Source organism: Eumetopias jubatus, unplaced genomic scaffold, assembly GCF_037043125.1.
Source record: "Eumetopias jubatus isolate StellerSeaLion01/CBP00866 unplaced genomic scaffold, mEumJub1_p1.0 scaffold_2, whole genome shotgun sequence".
In the NCBI taxonomy this organism is placed as follows: Eukaryota; Metazoa; Chordata; class Mammalia; order Carnivora; family Otariidae; genus Eumetopias; species Eumetopias jubatus.
In genome coordinates, this window is record NW_028274808.1 from 122,886,186 (window position 1) to 122,907,321 (window position 21,136).

General features: G+C 35.2%; 1 protein-coding gene and 1 pseudogene across 1 annotated transcript in view; both read left to right on the forward strand.

Annotated features, from left to right (window-relative positions):
• Positions 1–21,136, forward strand: part of STPG2 (sperm tail PG-rich repeat containing 2) — a 517,945-nt gene that overhangs the window by 483,506 nt on the left and 13,303 nt on the right. The gene's annotated exons all lie outside the window — the stretch shown is intronic.
• On the forward strand, positions 194–12,881 carry LOC114220117 (DDB1- and CUL4-associated factor 5 pseudogene; annotated as a pseudogene).

Below are 21,136 nucleotides of genomic sequence, written 5' to 3' on the forward strand. Positions count from 1 at the left end.
ATTCTGTTCAACTGTTAAAATGCTATATTGATATAAGCAGAAAGTTGTAATTGTTAAACTCAAATGAAAAATTGAAAACTGGTCTTTGCTTTCTCTTTACAATACATTCTGATTGAAAACACTTTCTTCCTTTTTGGGCAAATAAGTAGGTTCTTTGAAGATATCTGCATGTTTAAGGCAATAAAAACAGAAAATGACAGTACTGAAGAAATTTGCCTTTATTAATGTTAGTTGTGTATAATTTGTAAAACACACTTGCTCTCTCTGATTTTTCAACAAAAGTATGTGTGTATGTAAATCATTTTTAAGTACTTAATGTATTCATGAAATCTATAGAGAACATAAAAAATAATTCTTTCACTTCTCTCATATGACTGAAAATTAAGGAAAAAAGCCTGCAAATATTTAGGCTCATGTGGAAAATAGCTATTTATTTATAGACAACAGATAGTAATAAGCTCAATAAAGTAAATCTATCTTTAATATGTTTATTATATATCCATTAGTTCATTTATTTTGATTGTTAGATAGTATTCAATTGTGTTAAGGCCCATGACTTGGTTATTTCTTGCTATGAATACAAAGTATAAGAATATGAGTATGAAGAGCATGTAACATTTTCAGGATTATAGTTATTTCTGTGGAAAAAGAAGGAAAAGGGAGAGGGGATAGAATTGTATGTTTTTTTTGTAAGTGGCAATTTTGATCATTAAGGATGGTAAATACGTAGGTTTTTATTATACTCTATATTTTCTCTAATTTTGAAATATATAATTAAAATACAAATTACTTGTGATATTTTATATCTATGTGCGTATGTGTGTTCCCCTGAAACACACATACTATAAACATAACATGGCAGAATTAGCTTAACTCAACTTTTTAGTATTACCATATTCTATTGAATCTAAGATGCCATCAAGTGTTAGAAGCCTTATATTTATATAATTTATATAAGAAAGAAAAATGTTTCTCATTCTGACTTTGTGAAACCATACGTTGTATGATGCATTGTTTTAAAAATATTAAAAAATGGGTATCATGAAATTAATAAAATGTGTTTTTTTCTAATAGCAGTTTTTATTCCTTCAATAGATGTATCATGAAAGGATTAATTCATTTGTTAATCAGCTTTCTTGAGATTCTATTCGTAGAAAATTTTAAAACTAAATTTGAAGGTTTAATTCAGTGAGCTTTAATAGTTGTATAGCCACTACCAAAATCATATAATAGAACATTTCTGTCACTATTTATTTATTTTTATTGAGGTATAATTGACATACATTATATTAGTTTCAAATGTACAACATAATTATTTGATATTTATATATATTGTGAAATGATCACCACAATAGTCTAGTTAGCATTTGCTACCATACATAGTTACAGAATTTTTTTCATGTGATGAGAGCTTTTAAGATGTACTCTCTTAGTGAGGTGCCTGGGTGGCTCAGCTGGTTAAGCATCTGACTTTGGCTGGTCATGTTCTCAGGGTCCTGGGATCCAGCTCTGTGTCAGGCTCCACGCTCCATCTCAGGGTCCTGGGATCATTGGGCTCAGTGTGGAGTTTGCTTCTCCCTCTGCCTCTTTGCCCCAAAGAGTAGGAATGTGCATGCTCCCTGCTCATGCTCTGTCTCTCTCAAATAAACAAGTAAAATCTTAAAAAAAAAAAGATGTACTCTCTTAGCAACTTTCAAATATGCAGTACAATATTAACTATAGTTGCCATGCTATAGATTATATCCCTGTAACTTTTTTATTTTATAGCTGAAAGATCATACCTTTTGATTACCTTCACGCATTTTGCCCACTTTCTATCTCCCTTCCATCACTTCTTTAGAGTGAGTTTTTCTTTCAATGACCCATTGCTTGTAGCAGCCACTGTTCTGCTGTGATTATTATTATTTTTTTAGAAATTCATGGAGATTGAATCATAGCAAAAGGATCTTTTTTCACTTAGTATAATAGGTTTTGGATTTCTCTATGTTGTTCAATGAGTCAACAGCTTGATTTTTTATTGTTCAATTGTATTTCATTATATAACTATATAATGTTTTGTTTATCCATTCAAAAATTGATGAGGCATTAGAGTTACTTCCAGTTTTAAACTGTTGTGACTGAAACAGTTATGAACATTTGAGTACAAATTATTATGTGAACAGACGTTTTCATTTCTCTTGGGTAGATATGTAGAATGAGATCAGTGAGTGTGTATTTAACCAAAGACTGCCAAGGAAGTTTCCACAGTGGTTGAAAAGTTGTACATTCCTGCTAGAGATGTCTGAGAGTACCAGCTGCTCCTTGTCTTCATCAACATTTGATACTATCTTCTTAATTTTAGCCATTATAGCAGGTGTGTAAATTAATTTGCTTTTTCCCTGTGACTAATAATAAGGAGCACCTTTCCATACGCTCATTTGTTATTTATAATCTTCTTCCATGAAATGCTTATTCAAATATTTTGCCTAATGTCAAAGCCAGACACTAAAGTGATAAGGACAGATTTTAATCAGTACTACCCTTCTACAATAAGGAACAGAGTCTGGTTGAAGTGAATTCAACTTTGATTACATAGGAGTAACTGGGAGAATGAGGAAATAGGGAGGGAGGTGAATAGGGGCTGAATAGAATTAGGGAAATGAAAAATTGCAAAAATTGGGGAAAATTGGTCCATGTTAAACCTATGTTAGGGTTTGTTAGCTGGCACACTTATCAAAGCTAGGCTCCCACCCTCCCACAGAGACCGGCAGACAGGGACTCTAACTGCAAGTGTTGCCTGGAATTAACAGGACGTTCTTTTGGCAGCATAGCCTGCAAGACAGCAAAGTATTTTGTCAATTTCCTCAGGCAGGCAATTTAAGGGAAGCTAGGGTCACTTTTGGAAGGTGGCCTTGAGCTGTTAGTATTTTGTCCAAGGCTTTATAAGCCAAGGTTGAGGCCAATCAAAAGAGGGCTCAGAGGAGCCTGGCTAGAGTTTGGTCAAGGAGAAAATCTTTGTCACTATTTCAGTTGATTTTTGTCTTCTTATTATGGAGCTGTAGGTATCTTTTATATATTCTGATTACAATTCTTAATAAGATATGTTTTTAAAATATTTTTTCCTGACTATGGCTTTTTAATTTTCTCTAGTTTCTTTTGAAGAGCATTTAAAAAATTTTTTTATGGAGTCCAAATTATCAATTTTTTATTGTGTGGTACATAACTTTGCATTCTATCTCAGAAATTTTTGCTTTACCTAAGGACACAAAGATTTTCTACTAGGTTACTTTTTTTCCCCAAGAATTTCTGTAGTTGTAGTACTTATATTTAAGAGCCATTTCAAATTTAATTTTTGGATATGGCATGACCTAGAGAAAGGAAACCTTTGGTTGGCATTGGATATAAAAAATCGTTCCAGAAATGTTTATTGAAAATATGTTTCTTTCTACATTGAACCACCTTTGCAGCTACATAAAACATCAACATACCATAATGTTGGTCAATTTGTGAACTCTCTGTTCTGCTGTACTTATCTATATGTCTGTCCTTATACAAAATCCAAACTATTTTGGGGTGCCTAGGTGGCACAATTGGTTAAGTGTCCCACTCTTGATTTCAGCACAGGTCATGATCTCAGGATCCTGAGATTGGCCCCTCATCGGGCTCTGTGCTCAATAAGGGGTCTGCTGGAGGTTCTCTCTCTCCCACTCCCTGTGCCCCTCGCCCTGCTCACACACTCTCTCTCCTTTAAATAAGTAAATAAATCTTTTTTAAAAATCCAAAATATTTTAATTAGTGTAGTCATAGAATAAATCTTGAAATCAGATATTATACATCTTAAAAGTTTGTTCTTTTATTCACAATTGCTTTAGTCATTTTGGATAATTTGAGTTTTTGTATAAATTTTAGAAGCATATCATCAGTTCTAAAAAGGAGGCTGTTGATATTTCTATTGTGTTTCATCTATAGACCATTTTGGAAAGAACTGATGTTGCATCTCCCACTCTATGAATAACATATAAATCTCTATTTATCAGGACTTTTTAAAGTTTTTCTCATCAGTGTTTTATATTTCTCATTGTATAAGTCTAGTACATCTTTTGCTAAACTAATGCTTTATTCTCACTTGAAGTTCCAGTATTTTCTGGCTAGTATTTCAAAACACAATTGATATTGACCTTCTATCCTGTGACATTGCTAAACTCACTTATTGATTCTAGTGTCTGTTTTATAAATTTCTTTGATTTTCCACATACATTTTCATTTTTGTCTCTGAATTAAAAACAGTTTTACTTCTTTTCCAATCAGTATGCCTATCATTATGATTATTATTTTGCCTTATTACAATGCCTAGGAACTCTAGTGCCATTTTGAATAAGAGATGCAACACAGACATCCTTTCCTTCTTTCTCATTTTAGGGGAAAAGCACTCAGTCTTTTATAAATAAGTATATTAGTTTTAATTTTTTCACAGATTCTGTTTATCAGACAGAAAACAATACCTTCTATTTCTAGTTGGTTGAGAATTTCTACTGTGAATATTTATTGAAATTTGTCAAATGCTTTTTTGGTACTTTGGGAGAGATCAGTGTTTTTCTTCTTCTTTAATCTATGACTATGGAAAATTACACTGATTAAATGATCCTTGCATTCCCAGACAAATCCCATTATCCGTTTTGTATGTTGTTGAATTCCATTAAACATTTGTGAATGTGGCTTTACATCTATGTTAATAAAAATATTGGCCTATAGTTTTCTTTTATTCTAATGTTTTCATCTGATTTTGGTACTGAGGATTCAAAAAATGAGTTGAGAATTCCATGTCTAGTTTTTCCTGGAAGAGTATGAATGGAATTTGCATTACTTAATTCTTACATGTCTGATCAAATTCACCACTGAAGCCATCTATGCCTGCAGGTTGTTTTTTTTTTATGGGAAAAACTTTCATTAGGTATTTAATTTCTTTGAATAGGCGAGTCACATTATTATTATATCATCTTGGGTGAGTTTTAGTGGTTTGTATCTTCCAAGAATTTTTCTATATTATTTAAATTGTCAAATGCATTAGCTGTTTATAACATTCCCTTATCATCCATTTAATATATACAGGATCTGTATTATTATTTATTTTTTACATTAGTAATATTTTTTTCTTTTCTCTAGTCTGTTTTGGATCAGTTAGGATTGAAGTTTATCAATTTTGTTGATCTTTTCAAAGAACTTGTTTTATCTAATTTGTTAAACATGTTTTTTTAAAGATTTATTTATTTGAGAAAGAGAGAGAGTAGGGGGAAGGGGCAGTGGCAGTGGGAGAGGGGAGAGAGAATCCCAAGCAGGCTCTGCACTGAGCATGGAACCTGATGCAGGGCTTGATCCCATGACTCTGATATCATGATCTGAGCTGAAACCAAGAGTCAGATGCTTAACTGACTGCACCACCCAGGTGACCCTAAATATGTTTTATTACAGATGTGCCAAGTGTTCTGTCAGCAATATTTATTTTGTACAGCATTCCAGATCTACAGATTTATAATTTTCATCAGATATGGAAAAAAAGGTTGGCCATTACTGCTTCTAGGGAATAAACTGGTCCAATTATAGGGATCATCTTGTTCATTTCGCTTCTCTTGAAGATCGCAATCCTATAGTTCCTGTTGGCAAGTACCTGAAGACTTGTTTCACATATTTTGTCAAGTTTTCTAGTAGTTGAGACAGGAAGGTAAATCTTAGGTATTCTGTCTTAATCTGTAATGGACATCTTGATCCATTGACATTAACCATGAATATCCAATTCTAAAATCTTCCTAAAGACCCTAAACTCGGATAGTCTAAAGTCTATGGTATATCTTTAGGACTTCGATTGAGAACTATTGACGCTGCTCAATTCTGTAGCTATTTCCTCTTTTTTTTTTTGGAGTCTCTAGTTTTTATTTAAATTCCAGTTAGTAAACATATAGTGTAATATTTGTTTCAGTAGAATTTTATGATTCATCACTTGCATATAACACCCAGTGCTCATCACAAGTGCCCTACTTAATACCTATCACCCATTTAGCCCATCCCCTTGCCCACCTCCCCTCCAGCAAATCTCAGTTTGTTCTCTATTAGTTAAGAGTCTGAAAAAAAAAAAAGTCTCAAGAGTCTGTTTTAAGGTTTGTCTCCCTCTCCTCCTCCCAATGTTCATCTGTTTTATTTCTTAAATTCCACATATGAGTGAAATCATATGGCATTTGTCTTTCTCTGACTGACTTATTTTGCTTAGCATAATACACTCTAACTCCATCCATGTCGTTGCAAATGGTAAGATTTTATTCTTTTTGATGGTTGAGTAATATTCCATGGTACATATATTTATAAGCCACATCTTCTTTATCCACTCATCAGTCAATGGACATTTGGGCTATTTCCATAATTTGGCTATTGTTAAAAATGCTGCTGTAAACACTGGGGTACGTGTATCCCTTCAAATCAGTATTTTTGTATCCTTTGGGTAAATACCTAGTAGTTAATTGCTGGATCCTAGGGTAGTTCTATATTTAACTTTTTTTTTTTAAAGATTTTATTTATTTGATAGAGAGTGACACAGCGAGAGAGGGAACACAAGCAGGGGGAGAGGCAGAGGGAGAGGGAGAAGCAGGCTTCCTGCAGAGCAGGGAGCCCGATGTGGGGCTCGATCCCAGGACCCCGGGATCATGACCTGAGCCGAAGGCAGACGCTTAACGACTGAGCCACCCAGGCGCCCCTATATTTAACTTTTTGAGGACCCTCCATACTGTTTTCCAAAGTGGTTGTACCAGTTTGCATTCCTACCAACAGTGCAAGAGGGTTCCCCTTTCTCTGCATTCTCACCAACATCTGTTGTTTCCTGTGTTGTTAATTTTAGCCATTCTGACAGGTGTGAGGTGATATCACACTGTAGTTTTGATTTGTATTTCCCTGATGATGATTGATGTTGAGCATCTTTTCATGTATCTGTTAGCCATCTGTATGTCCTCTTTGGAGAGATGTCTGTTTATGTCTTCTGCCCATGTTTTAACTGGGTTATTTTTTGAGTGTTGAGTTGGGAAGTTCTTTATATAATCTAGATACTAACCTTTTATCAGATATATCATTTGCAAAGTCTATGGGAAGCCTTTAGGACTTCAGATGAGAAATATTGATACTACTCAATTCTGTGGCTATTTTAATTATGCAATAGAGTAGCTCTAGCATCTAATATCAGAATGCCAGATTTTAAAGAGCATTCATAGCCTACTAAGTTATTTGTCTTTATGTATTACCCTATAGAGTTTATTTTTAATCAAGGGTTTTGGGTAGACTTTGAGAATTTCTTTTGCTATTTCTATCATACAGAAGATTTTGTACTTTATGCCATTTATGGTCTGCTGCATTTTGATGAGGACAAGATGGTCATGCTAAGGTACTCTGAAGTGTATTCAAAATAATAGCTTTGTCCCTTAACTTTATAGTTGCTAAAAATCTCTAGACCTACATGCCATCAGCACTTCAGCAAATTAGCAATCTTTTTATTCATTTTACTTTTGATTGTTGTTTAAATAATCATCTCCTATCCTTAAATTTCATATATATATATATATATATATGAGTTTCATATATATATATATCTTAATAGTTTCAAACTTTTGTTTTACCTTTAGATATTTGACAAATCTTCTATTTGTGAGAGTGTGTTTGTATGCCATTGTTGTAGGGCATTTACATTACATTACATTTAATGTGGATAAACAATTGTCATAGCATCCATTCTCTATTTATAATGTCTTACCTTTATATATACCAAGTTTACCTATATCTGGCTTGTTTCCTAGGCTCCATTTTATGCTTACCGTTGGGATAGTTGTCAGTCAATTTAATAAATTAGTGATTTTAATTAGGCTAGAGATTTAGTATGGCAAGCTCTTCCTTATCATTGTGTTATAGTTATTTTGGTTGTAGCAGCTCTTTGAATTATTGGGTAATAACAACAGTATCATAATTAAATTGAACATCTTAGTTGAGAGAAAACCTAGTAAATTCATCACATTATTTAGCTTTACTAAAATTAATCTATAACAAAGTGAGTGCAAAAATAATGGAAAGTGGAATTTAACAAACTAATAATCTACATAGTTTGGAGACTAAGTTGAAATACTTTAGTAGGACTTAGGACAAAATGGGACCCAAGATAAAAACAAATCCTACCTTGTTAATTGAAAGTTATTGAAATTATCATGGGAAAATTATAGCAATCCTCTGCTATTAATTTTTCCAATTCATATCTCAAATTTATGTCATGCTAATCTACCTAAAGCAAAAGTCTGACCAGATCACTGTAAAAAATAGTCTTCGGTGGGGGAGACAAACCATAAGAGACTATGGACTCTGAGAAACAAACTGGGGGCTCTAGATGGGTTAGCCTGGTGATGGGTATTAAAGAGGGCACGTACTGAAAGGAGCACTGGGTGTTATACGCAAACAATGAATCATGGAACACTACATCAAAAACTAATGATGTAATGTATGGTGATTAACATAACATAATAAAGTAAAAAAAAAAAAAAAAAAGAAAAGAAAATAGTCTTCACTTACTCCAGAGCTTTCCATTTCCTGGTCCAAATGTACTTTTCAAAGAGTACTTCCTATTCGTTCATTTCATATTCATGAATTTTAGCTTAAGAAAAGTACTTGCTATTTTCCATATCACTTGACCCAGTATTCTCACTTTGTTTACTTGTTCTGTTCACTTTTTGAGTATCACTTAATCATCTCTACATTTACAAAATCAATTTATGTTTCAAAGCCCAGTTTAAATGGGGACGTGTCAGTCACTCAAGGCAGAAATATTGACCTCTTCCTTTGAATTTTATCTTTATCCTCTATATCAGAAACATATTAATTCCTACTTTGTGTTAATATTGGTTATGTGATAGCTCCAATCTCTTTTATCAGGCTGTATATTCTTTATAAGTCATATCTGTGTCCAATTACCTTTATTTACTCAAAGTATCTGTTCTTACAAAATAGTAAGTGATTTAAAAATATCTATTGGATTTCTATAAACTAGATATAAGATTTTTCAAAAGGATGCAGAGAAATAATATTAAATAATGCTGATAATAAAGGAGGAGGTTATGAACATTAAAAAAGAAGACAATCATAAAGAACCCTTGATGATTAAGGGTAGATTATAATGATAAAGTAATTTTTGTTATAGATATATCTAGGAAATTTGTGATTGGTAAATTCCTAGAACTGATGACATCCATTCAGGCAATTAGGAGGTCAGAGCTGAAGATGGGAAACTGTTATCCAAAATAAGTTGTCATTATAAATGACCCATATGCCAGAGAACAAATGTGACTTGTACAAGTAAATAGAAATAATAGCAATTTATATAAAAATAAAAAAACAATGACAAAACCGTGTTAGTTAATATATAATGAGGGCTTATATACACACACACACACACACTCACACGTACATTCAGAGAGACAGCCAGTGAACAACTGTGGAAGACTATAACTATACAACCCAAGCACAGGGACCTTGAAATTGTTATAAGCTGTTCCCTGATGATATAGGCTTATGTGCTTTTGTAGTTTGAGAAAACAGTCATGGACATTACTAAGACACAAACTGAAAATAAACCTAACTTCCCAGCCAGATTTAACAGAGTAGATCATAACTACTGGGATATCAAACTTTCTTTGTTTTCCTTTTATCTTATTGTCTGCTTCTTCTGGGTCTTGTATACTAATTCCTTCTCATCAACCTGTTGTCATATGTTGGAGTGCCCATGATGTATTTGCAGGACCTTTTCTTTTTAATCACTAATCTCACTATAAATCTATACCACTTATATGCTGGTAATTCCCAAATTATATCTTCAACCTGGTTCTAGTTCTCTCCCCAGACTCCACAACATGTATCCAACTGCCTTTTTGATATCTCCATTTGGATTTGGAAATCTCACTTGAAAGAGTGTCAGGTGTCTACTAGGTGATCAATAAATATTTACTGAATCAAGAAATTAAAAGAATGACACTTATCACTAAGTAGAGTTCATTCCTGGAATGAAAAAAAAAATGGCTCAGCAGTAGAAAGTATTTCAGTGTAATTATTTTCATCAACAAATTAAAAGATAAAAACATTGTAATTACATTAAAAGATACTGCAGAATTGTTTTCAAAATTTAAGGACCTTTCCAGATAAAAAACTGAACTAAAATAGGATTTGATAGTACAGTCAAATAATTTTAAAACTGTATAGAAAATCCTGATAGCAAGCATAACATTAAATATTAAACATTAGTTTTATTCCAAAACCAGGATGAAGACAGTGATAACAACTATCATTCAAATTTGCTCCAGAGGTTTTTTTTTTAAGATTTATTTATTTATTTATTTATCTGGGGGGGTAGGGCAGAGGGAGAGGGAGAGTCTCAAGCAGACTCCACAGTGAGGATGGAGCCTGACATGGGGCTCGGTGCCAGGATCCCCAGACAGGACCTGAGCTGAAACCAAGAGTCTGACACTCAACCATCCACACCACCCAGATGCCCCTGTTCCAGAGGTTTTATATAATGCATTATAGAAAAATAATGAAATATGCAGAGCAAATATTAAAGCGAGCTAGAAATGACATGAGTGTATGGAAAAAAGAAAACAAGAAACAGTGCTTAAAACATTAGCATTAGTAAGAGAATATTGCAAAGTGACTAGAACAAGATATATATAAAAATTCTTTAGATTGAAAATAACAAATTAGGAAATTTTCATTATTCATGAAAAACTAGACACTATAATATCTCAAATAAAAAGAAGTATACCAGAAAATAAAACTGTACAAGTTCGTTGAGGATACAAAACAAGACCTGCATATATATGAGAAATATGCCACAGCTCTGTATATGACTGAACATCATGCATATATTTACCAGATTATAAATTGAATTCAATATATTTATTCATAAATTCATTGATTCAACAAATGTTTATTGAAGACTCATTATGTGCCTTGTATGGCACTAGGCAATTAAGAGAGAAAATTAATGCTATATGAATTGACTTATAGAGATACTGCAATATATTATTAAATAAAAAAGTAAGTTAAAGAATTCTGTATATCATATAATGCCATTTATTTGTATGAGACAAATATGGTTAGTTATTTGAGCAAAGAGAAAAAGTATAGGTGGACCCATAAGAAAAAGTTATTATTTGTTTCCAGCTAAGGAAAGGCTTAGTGGTTTATTAACTATTAAAAATACAACTGTTTCATTTATATCAATGGGCATTTATTACTATAATTTAATACAAATTTGATAAAATAAAGAGGAATGTAATGATAATTTAGGCTTTTTTCTCTAAAGGTTTTTGGTGCACTGGCTAGGCTTTCTTCTCTTTTTAAAAACTTCTTCCTTGTTCCTTGTATACCAAGCTGTGGGGTGGTAGGAACAGTTTGTCCTACATGCATGCAATAAGGATGTATATTGTAGAACATTTGAAAAACAATAATCAAACCCACTAAAAGCCAGTTGACTTTTTATTACCACAATGAGCTAGCAATTCTGAACATATCAGTGGTAAAATACCTTTCCCTCACTACCAGGGGGCCACTCTCTACTCCAACTTCCACCACCACTCTTCTGTGTTCCACCATTGATTAAGAAATGAAAGTAACATAATTTTATATGCCAGTTATATCTCAATTAAAAAGAAATTTTTTTAAATGTGTGGGCCTTACAGGACTATGCCAACCAGTCTGTGCAGGATGACCCCCAGATGATGGCCTTCTTTGACTCCCTGGTGCACCCCGAGATGGAGGGCTGGAGCTCTGACTCTGACAGTGACCCCAGCAAGAGCATGATCCTCCAGCCGCTGGTGGGGTCAGCGAGCGCTCGGGCTCCACTGACTCCGAGTGCTCAGCCTCACTGCCCCGCTCCCCTCCACCCACAGCGCCTTCCACCTGGAACCCGCTAAGGGGCACCACCACCAGCTCAGGGGCATCACCTCCACCACTGCCCACGTGTGAGGAGGCAGCATCTCACCAGTAGCACCTGTCTGCTCTGGGGTGCTACCAGGACAAACACCTCCTGGCCCTTTCCAGTGAGTCTGATTCTGAAGCGAATGCCTGTGAGGTGGAGCTGAACACAGGTATCTCTCCCCAGCCATGGTCTCCCAGCCCTGAAGATGAGTCTAGCCACTCCAGCAGCTGCAGCAGCTCTGAGGATGAGGAGCTGAGTGAGCACCAAACAGCCATGTGGCAGCACGATACCCAACAGTGCTGGCAGAAGGCATCCTGAGAAGAGAGGCCCACCCCCCAAGCAAACCTGCCAACACCTACAGCCGAGAAGACAACTATGATTACCCCCAGATCAAAGTGGATGACCTCTCCTCCTCTCCCGCCTCTTCCCCTGAGCGGAGCACTTCCATGCTGGAGATTCAGCCAGGCATCGCCAACTTCTGGCGTAGACTAGGTCAAAGGAAAGATTGATAAACCTTACAAGTGGCTCCACTACTCCTCTATCTCCTACTCCAATAACAAAGATGGAGAGTGCTCCCTCGTGTCTGGGGAGGCAGATGAAGGGCGAGTGGGAACCAGCCACAGGGATGACCCAGCCCCTTCTTCTAATAAGGAAGTCTGTCTCAGCACGACCGTAGGCCAGAGGAACCAGGACCTGCCCCTGAAGGTCGCAGCAAAGATGCTTTCAAAGAAGGGACTTCTGCTAGAAATCCCAGCAATGGCCCAGGCCAGGCACACAGCAGCGCCCTTGGGCAGAGGCCCCAGAAGACCCCTAACAGGACACTAACAATGGTGGCTCTCTACAGAACTCTTTTGAAACCAAGAAGCTCAATGGGAAGGCCCCGAGCAGGGCATTGCATACCTGTGTGTTTTGTTAAAGTAAATCCTTGTTGAGACGTTTGACTTGGTCTTGGATGTGTTCACTGGCATAAGTGAGCTCATTGTCCCAGAGGCTTTCCACTCTCCCTGAGAAAGGATCTGTGGATCTGTATCTTTTGCCATCTCACCTTGTCTACATGCTGTAGGTGTTCTGGTCTTAACCGTGAGGGCCTCCTGGATCCGGCTATGCTGCCACCGAGTCATGGATCTATGCTGAAAGAATGAAGGGGAGAGTAGAAATGGGCCCTCAGCCCGTTGGCTGTGCTGAAATGGAAAGCACGGGTCTTTTCTTAGAGAAATCGTCCATATTTTCTCTCAGTAACACTTCTTCATTGAGCATTTAATGTGGACATTCTAAAAGGGAAGCCTTTTTAATGAGAGGTTAGCACTTAAGATCAGATTCCAGAGAACACAGATCCCTGATAAATTTCACCCATGGCAGACTGAGCAGGGCTGCACCACACTCTGCATGGAGGCTGTAAACTATGACGGGTTGTGGGGAACACTGGAGCCGCTGAGGTGCTAGTTCCTAAGAGGCACTCTAAAGGCCACTGGGCGCTTCCCTGGCCCTACGTGATGAGAGGAGGGGGAAAAGACAGCCTCAAGAGCTTTGTGCTCAGACTATTCAAGCAGATGTTCTAGGTCTGTTAATGAAGAAGTGTCGTGAAGAGCAGAGTGTAGTACTATATTCATTTAATTCAACCCAAAATGACTGGTCAGAATTGAAGGAACAGGCATCTTCCCACAGGCTTGCAATTAGCAAAGGCTGTGGTGTCCTGATTAGATCTCCAGAGCAGTGGGCATCTCAAAGAAACAGATTCCTGTTGAGTTGGTGTGTTAGGAGGCACAGAAGAGTCTCTGGTTTTAAGACTCCTGGCTCCTAGAAGAGACTGTATTTCACTGAGAGGGGGAAAGACCAAGAGACTGTCAGCATCACAGTAGTCCTGACGGTCACTTGGTTATGCATGAAGTGTTGCACAAGATGGGAAGACCTAGGAAGGACCAGACATCCCGTCATCACAGATGTCATGAAAAGGCAGAGTAGTGGCAAGAAACAAGGAAGAGAGAGAGAGAAAGAAGCACACTATAACTTTCTTGGGTGTCAAGGTGCCAGACCACTTGGGGTGCAGCCAGCATTGGCATAGAGAGGACTGACCGTGTGACTGGTGAGGCCTCTCTGGTCCAGCATTCCTTTTAGAGGAGGACTTGGCCTACCGGGACTGGGACCATGTGAGGGATGAAGACTTGGATGAGTTTAGACGCTGGGGGAAGACGATTATTTATTAAAGGAAGGTTGTTGATCTACACCAAAAGGAGACATCATCTGGCTAAGCTTTGTGAAAGGAAAGACGTGCCTGGTATGTGTGATGTGACTTGGGTGTGAAAACACTGTCTTAGGAGGAGATGAAGGAGTGTGAGTAGCAGTGGGGATGTTTACGATTTAACAGCTGTAATCTTATGGCGGGAATTGGGAGGGTGATTCTATAACCATTAGAATTACTTTGGATTTGTAATCAAAATGGTTTTATGATTTGTCTTTGACTATTCACAGATAATTGTAAATTCTAGTTTTATAAACCCAAGTCATTCTACATTTGCTTTTCAAAATTTATTAAATTGGAATTTTTTAATCCTTTATATAAAAAAATGTGTGGGTAACTGCTCTACTAACCTATCTCAGTAATATCTACCATGTTTCAATTTTAGGTGACTCTCTAGTTCATTGTTTGCTATCAATAGAGTGTGTGTATGAGTTTTAGGGGTGGCAATTAATGAACTATATTTTTCTTTTATTAAAGCTACTCTCATCAAATAGAAACATAATTCATTAAAAAAGGAATACCCTCAAGAAAGTTTACAAAATCTCCAATTCTATCTTAAGAGCACAACCAATGTCAGTTAACCTTTTGTTCATATTATTCCATGAGCAGATATTTCTCCCTTCTGATCTTATTAGACATAGTCTAAACATAAATTCAGCCATTTCAAAATTCAGTAACATAGTTTTCTAAGTGTTCTTAAATATGCATTAGCCTCTGTTGTGCAATTTATCAAATTAAGTAACTTCAATTGTATTCCAAATAACTTGAGTTTTGTAAAGTACTATATGCATTCAATATACACATAAACATTCTTAAACCAGCCGTTGTGAAATTTTGTATGATGTATATTGTATGCATATCTAATTTGAGAGTTCAAAAGGTAGAAAGAAATCCTTTTATTTACCATTTAGATGTGCTTGCCTTATAAAAGATTTTGCATTATATGTGAAACTGATGAAAGAACATAAGTCAATAAACACTCAGAAAATGTTTTCTTCAAATTCAAGTGGTATTGTTTGTACAATATTAAGCCTTAACTGATAGGAACCTCTTCTTAGAATATTAGTTTTCCATTTTCTTCCCAACAGTAAAACATGACTGTAAAATAATTTCTTTTAATAAGCCAAGTATGATAAAAAGAAACAATTGCAGCTGTTGTGGGAGAAGGTTTGGTGGCTATCCTAATGCCCCATTCCATTTCTCTCTAAAGCCCACATCCAAGGTCATCCCTGAGGCACCTTCCCAGAATCTCTGTGGATCTTCATAGCAGTATTTTAGTTTACTATGGGTGAAATATATGCCATATAAGGAATCACTCCAATGACTTGTATCGTTCTGAAGAATATTTGAGAAACACCGAAATAACAGGAATACTGTATTATTTTAATATTATGAATATTACTGTTTCCCCCCTTATTCCAACTAGAGACTGTAGTCAGGAGACATTTACTCAGATAAAGAGAGTAAAGTTTAAACTATGGATAATCAACATATTCTATATGATATAATAGTACACAACAATTTTATAAAGATGCATTTTATACCATAAATCAAGTATATTAAGAATTACATGTTTCAAAATGTATACTGAAAAATACTATGTTAACCAAAAATATGTAACGTACCAAATTCTCTTTTGCAAAATAATGAAAAACATTTTCCACATTATAAATCACAGAGGATAGTTAGTGAAAAACTTGACAAAGTAGCACGAATCAGCAAAGCAAGGGTGCCTCCGATTTCAATCAGCTGTGTTTTAAAATCACAGAGCTCTCATTAAGAGAATTCATCCACAATATTTTCCTAATCTCTTTGCTTCCATATTTTATTTTATTGTTTTTTCTATATCTCCTGAGAGAGAAGACTTGAATCCAAATTGCAAAATAACTGTCTCAAATCTTACTTTTATTTGATTTTATTTTATAAAATGAAAACATGTATTTTAGAAGCTGATAGCTCCCACAATCATAGCTCATTATTCTGTATATAGTGGTTCTAATAAGATCCACCATTATAGTGGGGTATTTTTTACTCACATGTTAATTTCTATTTCTTAATATACCCATAGCTCTTAGCAATGAGGCATGCTCAGTGTGGGGTCTCCTAAATTTGTCTGTCCTTTTGATTACTGGTTCTTTAAATTCTGTCAGATCATTCTCTCGCTGCCCTGACTAGCACGTACAAGTAGGCAAGGAATAACAACATGTTTTAGGCATTTGCCCTCCTTCTTGACCTCCTGACTTCCCGGCATAGAGATCTCTGGCTCAGAGTTTTTAGCTTCTGTACCTTCTGTATCTGTGTCTTCATGTGACATTTCTCCAGACTTCCTTTCTGGTTGTTTAAGCTTGTTCTTTCTCTTTGTTTTGATTGTGTCTGTTTTTGTTTTTGTTTTTGTCTTCTTTGTGGTCATGGGTCAGAAACTCAAATATACAACTGCCTACTGCCCTCATTGTCTTAGATCTCCCTCAGACATCTCAGGCTCAAACTGTCCACAACTAAACCCAGTATCTTCCTCTCCGATTCTGCTCTCCCACCGTACTCTCTATGTTGGTGAATTACAGCAACATCCTATGAGTTATATTTGACTCCTTCCTATACATTGCTGCCATTATCAAATTGGACAACCCAATGTTTCCAGTGAATTCCCCGTATTCTCTTCCAGATGTAACTATCTTGAGTCAATATTACTTCATTTCAGCTTTTGGTTCATTTTATTCCAAAAAAGGATAAAATATCCACATTGAGTCTAAATCCAAATTCTCTAGTGGGAACTCAGTTCCTCCCTACATTAACATGCATTTTTAAAAAATTTTATAAGTAGTATGTTGTTATTATAGAAAATTGAGCAGTCTGTTAAGCCAATAAGCAGGAGGATTTTTAATAGTTCTACCTGAATATCATAAATCATGTATGTTTGCCTGATTTAAAAAAAAAATGTTTCTAGGGATGCCTGAATGGCTCAGTCAGTTAAGCGTCTATCTTTGGCTCAGGCCATGATCCCAGGGTCCTGGGATTGAGTCCCACATCGGGCTCCTTGCTCATTAGGAAGCCTGCTTCTCCCTCTCTCTAGTCCCCTCCCTCTGCTTATGCGTGTGCGCTCTCTCTCTCTCTCTGACAAATAAAATCTTTAAAAAAAAAAATGCTTCTAGCTGTGTGGGAGTGTTTCCAACCCATGTTTTCTAGACAAGTGGCAGCCAGTTTAATTGCCTGGCCAGAACACTACCATGTTTTGAAGGTACTAAACTTTGGTGGTAAGTGGTTTTGTTTGGGTTCTGATATAGTTTTTGTTTCAGTGTGGAAAGAGAAGCCAGATGGAAGAGAGAAGGGAGTTCGTGGTGTTTAGTTATCATATGAGAAATCTGAAAGCAGCTGGACTAAATACAATACTTTTCTCAAATGTCTTTTTCTTCACTTTCCAATTCCACTGCTTAGGCAAAATTACCACAAGGCTTTTTAACACGTGGAAGAACTTTCTCTGCCTAAGGAGAGGGAAATGGGATTCAGCTGGACCAGGAGGGAATTGATTTGCTCCTCCACAGTCTTTATAGGGCAGAGGAAAAAACTGAATAGTCTAGGGATGAGATTTATAATGACCACTTCCAGAGAAACTGTTTGAACTACTTATTATCGCTTTTAAGTATCTTTTCTTCTAAAAACCTCAAGGTCTCCAGATATTGAGCCTGATATAGTGCATGTTATGTATTTAGGTATTTGAGAGAAAAAAAATCACAGAAGGAGAAGAGACTGATTTTTTTTTTTTTTTTTTAGGTGCTCCCCTTCTAGATGACATTGATTTTAGGAAACTATCCAATGAAATTCTCATTTCCAGAGAGCACAGAGCTCACTGGAGTTTTTCATTTTTTCCTGATGGTCAATCAGAAAAGAACAGAGAGTATTCACCTTTGATTAATTAAAAGAAAACAAAACAAAACAAATTGGGTGATACATAAACATGAATTTTTAAAAGCCAAAGAAATAACTTTTCATTATTGCTTTCAAATATTAATAAAACTAAATATACAAGTTTGGCACTGTCACAAATTTTTTTTAAGTAAACTCTATGCCCAATATGGGGCTTGAACTCACTACCCTGAGATCAAGAGTTGCATGTTCTAGCTACTGAGCCAGCCAGGTGCTTCTCACTGTCACAAATTTTTAAAGAATCATTTAGTAGGAAAAAAATATTTGGCAGAAATATTTTATGCACTAATTTCTTAGAGTTTTATAAACATTTATCTAGATGTAGTAGTGACTTTTCTTTTAGTTTACATTGTTTATACAAGACCTTAATGATAGGCTGTTAAAGTAGAATTTAATCACGGGATTAATCTTTAAGCGAATATATAGTAAAATCATTTGAATACGCAATGCCTCTTTTTCCTATCACCTTACCTTCTTCTTTTAGAGATAACATAACGCTTACTCTCTGTAGTCTGCAGTACTCCAGAGAGATTCCTTACCAAGTAGTGAATTGATTTGTACTACAGTACACAAAGTTCTATCTTAAAAAAAAAAAAAAGAATTACAAGGCAGTTTCAATAATTCCATCAGCCATATTCCTATTTATACCATGGGATGTCTTTTATTTAGTATAGAGTTTGTGGCAGTGTTCCTTGATCACAGTCTAGTTATTTTGCCTTTGTCTACTCTGAGTTTGTATTTGTCTCCTGACCAAGTCCCCAGAACAGTCTAAATTTTTTAACCTATTTACCAGCATTCTCATTATTTTGTTCTCCAATTCCATTTTTAATATAATCAGTTAACAGAATGACCTCCTTTCAGTAGGTTTTAAAAATCACATTATTATTAATATGCTTTATGGTTCATATAACATGAATACTATATGAATGTAAAATGAATTCTTAATCCCGTTATACATGTAATTTATTTTAAAGTCAAAAATTTCTTTTAGTGAATCATCTATCTAGTGATTCTGTTCTCCTATCACCATTAGTAAATGAATGATGATGCTTTTGGAAATTTTTTTTTCTATATGAAGAAAAGAAGTAAGAGTATTTGATATAGCAGTATGTAACTAAGAATTTGTGTGCTTTTATACAGCTTATAATGTTTCATATTCCTTTAATCATATACTTTTTAACATTTTAATTTTAAAAATGAAAAATTTCTTTATAGTTGCCATTAAAACCAAAAGTGATTATATTGGAAGAGTTTGAATATATTCAGTGACTCTGGCTTATAATTTCCATCTGTAATAATGTAAAAGCACTGTCTGGTTAAGGCTTCCCCATAGGATGGGGTTAAATTCAGTGGCTATGCAATTCTTTTGACCTTTTTCAGATACTGGAGATAACTTAAGTCATTTTCCATTTCTCAGCTATAATATTTCTTTTGAATGTTGTGAACTTTTAAAAAATGTCACTAAAATGTTAACTATTTTTTTTCTTCACACATTTGTGGTTTTTGACTATACCAGCATGGGTGCTAAAAAGTCTATTGCAAATATCTTTAACAAACTCTATAACTACTTCTCTACTTATAGGTAATCCTATTTCACACTTGAATGCATGATTTATGGCATTGAATAATCTATGATCTAGTCTTCTGAAAGGACATGAGAAAAGATCACTGGTTTCCTTTTTTATTCATTACTATTTATTTTAAGTAGCTCATTTTTATTCTAACATTTTTACTATGGTGTTTATACATTTTGGATGATTTTGTTAAACTCTAGGAGGCTGTGAAAAATATAACCATAAAAGCAGTGGAAAAACCCTACAAAAGACAAATGTGATAGTCTCATCCATCTCAAAAGTAAAAACTTTTGTATAAAAAGTAAACACACACATTTAAAATCTTCCAAAAAGAAATAGGAAAATAGTATTAGCAAATACCACAGCTAACTAACAGATATGGATCATTTACTATGTGCCTAGCTGTCTTCTAAGAACTGCTCTTTCCCATCAGTGGAAAAGGAAACCAGATCCCTGTCCGCATTCGTAGAACTAGTAAGAGGCAGTGTTTAGTTCTAGATCTAGAGAGTATAGCTCAAGAGAACACGCTCTTAACCTCTCCACTAAGAGTTAAAAGAAATACAAAATTATTTCCACTACACACGAAGGAGTTCTGAACATGCCACCCCAAAATATGCCACTCTGGCATTTTGACTATTTTGAGTTAAAGGCACTTGAAAAATGGCAGATATAAGAAAAACACTCTAACTTTCCTTCTTTTTTATAAAAGCAGGAGATGAAATTCCCATGTGAAAGATGTTCTCCCAGTACCAAAAGGAAAGTAAGATTCTCATCATCAAGGACAAGAAGTTGAGACTAAAAGAATACTATACAAACAGACCTTGTTAAAAGAATTCTGAGCTTCCTTTAGCTTCTGCACATACTTTAGTTACTTTTCCACGATTGCCTCTCTGTCCCATGTAATGTAAAAGCCTGTAGGTTTCTCCATTTTGGGCGTCTTCACTGCTTATGAAGTCTCCTGTGTTATGCAAAACTTGTATTAAATAAATTTGTATGCTTCTCTCCGATAAACTGTCTTAGGTCAATTTAATTAAGGTCCAGCCAAAAAGAACTGTGATTGGGTAAAGGTAAAATTTAGACTTTCTTATACTAGTAACCAAAACAAAATCATTAAAAGAATTAGATGACACTACAATTAGCAAAAAATTTTTGTTTGGGTAGATACACAATGACAGAAGTAGATGATGAAAAAGACAGCAGTATGAATCAGGCTTTTTAAAAAAATTCAAAATACGGTTTGCTCTGGCTCAGTAATTCTATGTCTAACCATCTATCGTAAAAGAGAAAAACTGAAAACAATATAAATTGCATATATTAAATAAATGTTGAAGTAAAATGTGACCTAACCTCAGTGGTATATTATGCTGCCCGAAAATATGTTATTGAAAGTTTTCAATAGGCATATTAGGTAAAATTTAAGAAAAGCTGAATGAAATA